General features: G+C 35.0%; 1 non-coding gene across 1 annotated transcript; it reads left to right on the top strand.

The window, feature by feature from the left end:
• Window positions 1-3,319: 3,319 nt before the first annotated feature.
• On the top strand, window positions 3,320-3,426 carry LOC138821285 (U6 spliceosomal RNA). Its single transcript, XR_011370118.1, has one exon. It is a non-coding gene; the product is annotated as a U6 spliceosomal RNA (small nuclear RNA).
• The last annotated feature ends 5,378 nt before the right edge of the window (window positions 3,427-8,804 follow it).

Below are 8,804 nucleotides of genomic sequence, written 5' to 3'. Positions count from 1 at the left end.
CCCTGGAAAAAGCTCAAGCAAGGATGCCACTTAAAGCCTTATAACTTTATTCTTTACCAGGGCGTTCTCCTGCTACTTTGATTGTTGAGAGTTTCTACAAGAGCAAGCATTCTGTGGGGAGCAAGGAAACACCATATGAACTTTACTTACTGAGATTTCTGTGTGATTTGCTATCCCTTGTACTGCATTTTGCAAGTGGAATCTCTCTAAATGTACAAGTTTTAAGAGATAAGAGAGTGGTTAAAAAAACGCTTAGAGACAAATACATCTTGAACATACTTTGTTCCAAGCATTCCATTTAAGGCATATTCAACAACTAGTGAAACTTGTGTTGGCTGTATCTATGTGTCTTTCTCCATGTGTGCATGTATACATGTGTACATGTACGTGTGTATTTGTGTGTACAGTAACATACATGTGTACATATATAAGGGCATATACACATATGTGTGCATATATAAATAAATATACATATACAAATATATGTGCATATATATATATATCAGTTGTTTAGTGATTTAATCTATAGTTCACAGCACGTTGTCATTCTCACAAAGTGTACATGATAAATTGCTCCTAGGATCTGTACTCTATGATGGGCATTCTTTGTACTCACTTCCCACATTCCTTTGTTTTTCATCCCTGTGAGCAACTTCGGTCCACTTTCCATAGGATAGCTTTGTTTTCATTATATGTATTTACTAACTGATAATAAAAGAAAAAGGTTGTTTGTAAAAGAAAAAGAACTTTTAGGTCACAGGTTAAAAGTATCTTATCCATCCCAATGATTCCTATGAGATAAAATTTATAATAGTAAAAGTGAAAAGGAATTCCTAGATCTGCTGTTTTGCCATTTATTATGGCAAAGAATAATATCAAGTCACTCTTATAATTCTTAAATAATGCAAGGGTAACTGATGGTCGCTATCATGTTCCCACAAAACTAGTGGATCCTGAAGGATAATAGTAGACCAGCCAAAATTCTAAGTACCAGACATGGAGCATGAAAGAGAAAGAGAGGAAATGGGAGAGAGTGAAAGAGAGAGAAAAATATCACAATACTGGAAGTGCATAACAGACAAACAAGAGCTGTATGAGAATATTCATACTGCTATCTTTAGACTCTATGTGTACATTTGAAGGTATTTGATATATGATAACAAATCAACATGAAATATAAAGTTATTTTGATAAAAATAAAAATAACTCAGAAGAAATTATAATGCAAAACAATCTTCTCAGAAGCAAACTCTCAGAGATATTTATGACTTTGAAAAGGATAAAGTGGCTGAAGTTAGTATAAATTTAGAAGTACAATTCACAAAAATATAAAAATATATTTATATCTTTCATTATATAACCCAAAGCAGAAAGCAAATGTTGTTTAGATGATATTTTAAAACAGTTTCTCAGGTGCTGGGAAGGTGGCTCAGTGGTAGAGTGCTTGCCTTGCATGCATCAGCCCCAGGGTTTGATTCCTCAGCACCACATAAGCAAAACAACATGGAAGTGGTGCAGTGGTTCAAGTGGTAGCGCTAGCCTTGAGCTGAGGGACAGCACCCAGGCCCCAGAGTTCATGCCTCATGACCAACAAAATCAAAATAAAGAACAAAACACAGTCTATCACTGTTTTGGCCTCAACTCTGTAATACCACTGCTTCAGCCTAGGGATAAAATTTTAGGTGTAAGCCAGGCACTGGTGGCTCACGCCTGTAATCCTAGCTACTCAGGAGGCTGAGATCTGAGGATCGCGGTTCAAAGCCAGCCCAGGCAGGAGAGACCGTAAGACTCCTATCTCCAATAAAACCACCAGAAAACTTGAAGTGGCGCTGTAGCTCAAGTGGTAGAGTGCTTGCCTTGAGTTGAAGAGCTGAGGGACAGCGCCCAGCCCCAAAGTTCAAGCCCCACGACTGACAAAAAAAAAAAAAAAATTTAGGTGTGGACATTCATCAACACTTCTGACTCAGACTCTATTTGATAATTTTTTAAATAAATACTTTGTTCTTAATTTTCCTCTTTGTAAATTAATATGCACCTATAAAAATTGGTTTGGCCATCCAAGTAACCTTCTCAAAGTACCTCCTAATGATGATTTACAAATAGTTTTACTAGGGCTGGGAAGGTGGCTCAGCGGTAGAGCGCTTGCCTTGCATGCATAAGGGCCTGGGTTCAATTCCTCAGCACCACATAAGCAAAAAGAAAAAAGCCAGAAGTGGTGCTGTGGCTCAAATGGTAGAGCGCTAGCCTTGAGTTGAAGAGCTGAGGGACAGCGCCCAGGCCCCACGACCAAACCCCTCCAAAAAAGTTGTACTATATTTCAACAAGTAAAACAATGCTACAAATAAAGAAAACAATAATTAAATGTTAATAATTAATAAAATAAAAACAAATATTATCACTGTTTTCCCTATTTGAAGTGTACTACATATTAGATTGACTGAGGTTGTGATGTTCAACAAGAGTTTTATAGAATATGAGTAGTCTTTAAAGCTACCCACTAAGATTACTATTTATGGCTCTTCTCATTATTTGTTTATGGCTTATATCATCATTTTTCCTCATTAACTTATAAACTGAGGAAGCCCCAAAGTTTTAAAAGACCGTGTAGTTAACAAAGTGTTAACACTTCATTCTGCTTCTTTACACAAAAACTTTGCAACTTCTCATTAATAAAGTTTCTCGAAACTCTGAAATGTACATACTTATTAGTATATGTCTGCTACCATAAATCTTAAATACTTTATGGAAAAGTTTTATATCTGACAAACAGTCCTAATTTAGGCATATGTAAACAAATTCCCAAAATTAAATATATTTAATACATTAAAAATTTTAACAAACCTTAACACTTGGTGCAGTGTTCATTATGACAGGTGCCTTGTATAGAATAATTGAATCCTCCTCCTACACATTTCTTGAACAACAAATATCTGGGATTATTTTGTTTTTGACATGTCAATCTTGACTTTATTCTTAAATTTGTGCTTATGTAAGAAATATATGGTTCTAAAATTTCATGACAATTCTTTTGAACTTATTTTTTGTTGAATTGTCTAGTTTAATAAAATCCAACTGCACTTTTTTTGGGGGGGATACATTCGTGGGGCCTGAACTCTGGGCCTGGGCGCTGTCCCTCAGCTCTTCAGCTCAAGGCTAATGCTCTACCACTTGAGCCACAGCACCACTTCCAGCTTTTTTCTTTTTGCTTATGTGGTGCTGAGGAATCGAACCCAGGGCCTCATGCATGTAAGGCAAGCGCTCTACCACTGAGCCACCTTCTCAGCCCCCACAATTGCACTTTTGATATAAAAAATATTCTGTGCTCAATTCAGCCACACATACACTAACATTGGAACGATACAGAGAAGATTAGCATGGCACCTGCGCAAGGACGATATGCAAATTCGTGGGGCGTTCCATATTTTTACAACAACAGATGCTGGAGGGGATGTGGCCACAAGGGAACCATACAACATTCTTGGTGGGAGTGTAAACTTGTTCAACCACTTTGGAAGACATTATGGAGGTTCCTCAAAAGATTCCACATAAAGCTCCCCTTTGACCCAGCAGTCCCACTTTTGGGGATTTATCTAAATGATCATAAACAAGACCATACTAAAACTACCAGCACAACTATGTTTATTGCAGCAATTTTTACCATAGCTAAGATATGGAACCAACCAGCTGTCCCCACTACATGAATGGATCAAGAAAATGTGGTGTATATACACAAAGGAATTCTATGCCTCCATCAGAAAGAATGACATTGCCCCATTTGTTAGGAAATGGAAAGACTTGGAAAAAAATTTATTAAGTGAAGTAAGCCAAGTCCAAAGAAACAGGTCCCATGGTTTCCCTTATTTTCAATAACGAATATATGTCTGGGGTAAGCAGACAAGGTCAAAAGCTATGTGCATATGAACAGATATGATAATATTAAGGGAATTAAACCCCACGATAGGGAAACAAGTAGTTTTTTGTTTCTTGCTATTGTTTCTAACGTACTTATAATGTGTGATGTGAATTTTTGTTTCTTTGTATATTCCTCTCCCACTCTATAACCCTTGTTTTCTCTGTATTTGAAGTTGGTGCATCTGCCTCTTTTATGTACGCTTCTCTAATTTGGGGAGGGGAAGGGAAAAAATGTGTGCGCGTGAACGCATGTGCATGCATGTGTGTTGGTATGCTCAGAGTTTGAAATCAGGGCTTAAAGGTCTTGCTAGGCCTTTCCTCTCTAGGTTGGTGAGGTACTATATGAGCTACATCTTCTTTCCTGGGTCTTTGCTAGTTCATTAAAAAGTCTGAAAAATAATTTCATGATTTTTTTTTTTTTGGCCCTGATTGACTTCCAATGGTTATCCACAAATCCCAGGTTCCTGAGTAGCTATTCTGAGTAGATAGGATTACAGATGTGACTAGCCAATACAAGGCTTTCAGAATAATTTTAAAAGTAGAAGAAAATTTACTTCATGGGGGCCTGTTTTATTATCTCCTACTTTTAAAGCATTTTGGATTGATTAAGTGTGAATTTATTTCATTTTTGGATTCTTAAAAGACAGTAAGTGATGATATTTAAAAGTTTTGGTACTTTTTAAAAAAGGAAACTGGAACTGTGGGACAGAAGAAATTTGTCTCTTTTTGGACCTCAATTTAGAAGCTCAGCTCTGTGCATGATAACCCAATGTCACCAACATAGTCTCTGTTGGAGACAAAATGTGATAGAAAACAATCACCATGGGCAATATTTGCTATGCTATAATTTCTTGGACAATATGAATATTGAATTGAGAGTGTAAGAGAATGGAAAGAATTTACCTACCTTTTGTGTATTGCTGAAAGACTTTTGGAAACTTTGACTCGTTTCCTTCCTCACTGTGTGTCTTTGGGCCATGCACTTAGTGCCTTTAATTACAATTTTTCCCAACACTAAAATAGTAATAACATTAGCATTATAGCAAATGTTATCTTAAGAATTAAGAGAAATAAAACTTGTAAAATACTTAACATAAACTTCTATGAATGAGCTTTGAGTTTAGCCAGAAGTTTTTTTTTAAATACTAAATAGAATGTCATAAGTATTACAGAAACCATTACATGTAGTGAGCAATGTTATCTATTAATCATGCTCTACTTCCAAGGAAGCCGGGTAGATAACTTCTCATGCTGTAAATCAAACTGGTTATTTTAAGTCTTGTTAGTGTAAAAATATCAGGCACATAATAATGAAGGAATGTTGTAGACTGAGATGAAGTCCAAAAGAAAATGTACAAAACTGATAAAACAAAAGTATCTGAGCAGTATATTGTGTTTTACATCTTTTAAGTTACATCTCAAAGATAAGGCAGACCTAGAAGAATGAATTGTCTTTTTGATATTCTATCATAGGTCTTTCCTCATTCTTGTAGAGGCATCATCAGATTTGAGGAACTAAGTTTTTGGTTTGCTTCCTTCCATTTAAGTTACATCATTTAAGTTACATCACAAAGATAAGGAAGACCTAGAAGAATGAATTGTCTTTTTGATATTCTATCATAGGTCTTTCCTCATTCTTGTAGAGGCATCATCAGATGAGAGGAACTGTATTTTTTTTTTTGCTTCCTTCCATTTATTCTTCAGTTTGAAATCTGAACTACATGAGACAGAAAGAAACCAAGGGAAATTAGTCATGCAGGGTTTGGAAAGAAAAATCAACATAAAATAAAATACATAGCCTTTATAAGGTCTAACTAAATTGAGTTATATAGTCTCAAGCATTAACAGAAAATGATTTAAGCAATATCATGTTATTGAAAACTGAAAAATGTTAGGAGTTGCTTTATTTTTTCCTTTCTACTACCTTGAATTAATTATTGATTTTGTACAGAGATTAAAGATGAGATTAACAAGAAACTTGATTAAAAATTGTCAAAATTTCTGAATAGACATGTTTACCAAAAAGCTCTGAAAATTGCCAGTGGGTTTACAAAGTTGTGTTTAATACAACTTCTATGCTGGCTTAATGTTTTGTAAACAAAAATCATTAGAGAAATGCAATTCAAAATTACTATGATACTACTTCATAACTATTATAACTCTTATCAAAAAAAATCAAAGGAACCAGGTGTGGTGGTAAAGGCTTGTAATTCGAAGCTTTTAGGAGGTTGGAGTAAAAGGATTTGGGTCTGAGGTCATCTTGGGTATTGCACACAGTAAATACCTGCCCTTTAAAAAAACTCAAAAGGTAATAATGTTGGCTGGTGAGAGTGTGGAGAAAAGGAAATTTTCTACACTCTTGGTCAAAATACAGGTAAATACTCTCCTTGTAGAAAGTAGTATGCAGTTTTCTAAAGAAATCCAAAGTTGAAATATCATCTGACCCACCAATCATGTGATTATTTCTCTCTGGGTAACTCGTAAATATATCTGTAGTTCATTGTTATTCACATTATTCACAACAACAGCCAAGATATAAATCGAGGTTCAGTGTTCAACTACAGACTAATAAACAACTGTGGTGCATGCACAAATATATTTTTCTGTTTCATCCTTAAAATAGCAAGAGACTTCTCCCATTAGCCACAACTTATAATAACCTGAAAGATGTATTGTAAATGAGGAAAAATGTTGTCTTCTGATTTTTGTGAATACACACACACACACACACACACACACACACACACACACACACACACACACATCAACCTCAAACATTAAGAGTGAAATTTTTTGAAAAGTAAAGCAAAGTGGAATTGCTGGGGCATTTAGGTCACAATGTAGAAGATAGTAGATATACAGGATGAACCGGTATAGAGTTGTAATGTACAGCATGAGGATACAGGGGACAACACTGGCCTTACATAGGAATGAAGCTAAATAAGTAGGAGTTGTTCTTCCTAGTAGGGGTTGCTCTTTTGGATGCTCTTCCTCCAGTAATGGATAAGATGAACATAATTCTTTAAATATACCTGCCTGTTTGCAGAAATAATAACAAACAATATAGCAATAATGTTGTATGCTCAACATAGGACATGAGATTATCCTTGGTGTAAACTAATTATTACAAATAAGGGAAACCGTGGGACCTATGTTTCTTTAAGTCTGGCTTACTTCACTTAATATAATTTTTTCCAAGAACTTCCATTTCCTTACAAATGAGGTGGTATCATTCTTTCTGATGAAAGCATAGTATTCCGCATGTGTGTGTGTGTGTGTGTGTGTGTGTGTGTGTGTGTGTGTGTCTCATTTTCTTGATCCATTTATCTACTGAGGGGCATCTGGATGGATTCCATATCTTAGCTATGGTAAATAATACTGTGATAAACATAATTTTGCTGGTAGCTTTAGTGTGGCCTTGCTTGTGGCCACCTGGTTAAATGCCCAGCAGTGGGATTACTAAGTAATAGGGGAGCATTATTGTGTACATCAAGGATAATCTTAGTAAATGAGCAGAATAGCCCTATAGCTCTGTACATATGATTGTATAAGGTGATTCTAAGTGAAATGAACTCCAAGACATGTTCTTTGATGTTTTTGTTCTTAATGTATTGCGTGATTTCTTTTTATCCTTTTGTGTTTTCCCCACCTATGGTGTATCCCCTGTAGTCACTGTATTTGATTTTGATACCCTGGTTATTGTAAATATGTTAATCTGAACTAGGGAAGGGAAAGGGAAAAAAATGATGAGGCAAAGGACAAAGGGGGAACCTATGCAACAGTGATACACAGAAGACAATATGTTGGAAATAATCTGGAGGGGCTGTTGGGAGGGAAGAGGGAGAAAAATGGGGGAAGGGATAACAAATTAGAAAAGAAATAAATTCATTACCTTACTTATGTAACTATAACCCCTCTGTACATTACCTTGACAGTAAAATTTAAATAAAAAGTAAAATAAAGAAGGGATGGGAAGGGGAAACAAAGGAGGAGGCAACAATGCTTAATAAGAAATGTATTCATTATTTTGCCCATGTAATTGTATCCCGTCTGTATGGTATTTTCACAATAAAAATACAATAAAATACATGAGAGCAGCAATACAGGATATGGGACTGGGGAAAATACTATACAAAGAGTAGAACAGCTGTGGAGAACAATAATTTTACTTTAGCATAGGAAGTAATTAACTAGCATACAGATTTTCAGCCTCATGTCAGTCACTAAAAAGGGAAAACAACATACAAACCAGTAGAGATAAAATAGAAAACTAAACAATAAGGATGAAGAGACAGCTTGGACCAAAAATTACAAATGAGACAATTAGGAAACAAATAAAAAGCTGGTAAGTTTAAAAAATATTACCCATAATTCTATTAATTGTTGTTTACATCACAATTTGTTAGAACTATAATTCAAATCACAGTTTAGTACTATATCATTTTAATAATAGGTTACTTATTATTGATTTCTTAATGTTGAATGTTTAATATGTAATTTTACTTTTAGCAGCTATAGAAAAGAAGAAAGTGAATCTAATTTTACTAATATATATCATGAATTGTAAAATTGAGAAGCAGAATTTAAACAAATAATATATTATTACTGTTTTAATTCTGTGAATTAATGTAATAATTCAAAGTGTATTCGACAATTAGCAATCATCTTAACTCATTGACTCTAGGCCAGGGGATCACAGGGGCCCAGAAAAGCTACTACCTTGAATAGTAATCCTAGACCTTTAAAACAAAACAAAACAAAGCCAGAAACAAAACAAACAAAAAACACTGCAGTAAGCACAGCCAGTCAGGGTTGCTATCACAGCCTACATGAAGTCAGGCCAGAAACAGAAATTGAGAGTCATTTAGCTGATAACTAATATATTTTTTTAT

This window comes from Dipodomys merriami, unplaced genomic scaffold, assembly GCF_024711535.1.
Source record: "Dipodomys merriami isolate MVZ:Mamm:240054 unplaced genomic scaffold, mDipMer1.0.p SCAF_906, whole genome shotgun sequence".
In the NCBI taxonomy this organism is placed as follows: Eukaryota; Metazoa; Chordata; class Mammalia; order Rodentia; family Heteromyidae; genus Dipodomys; species Dipodomys merriami.
This window is presented reverse-complemented; position numbering and strand designations above follow the sequence as displayed.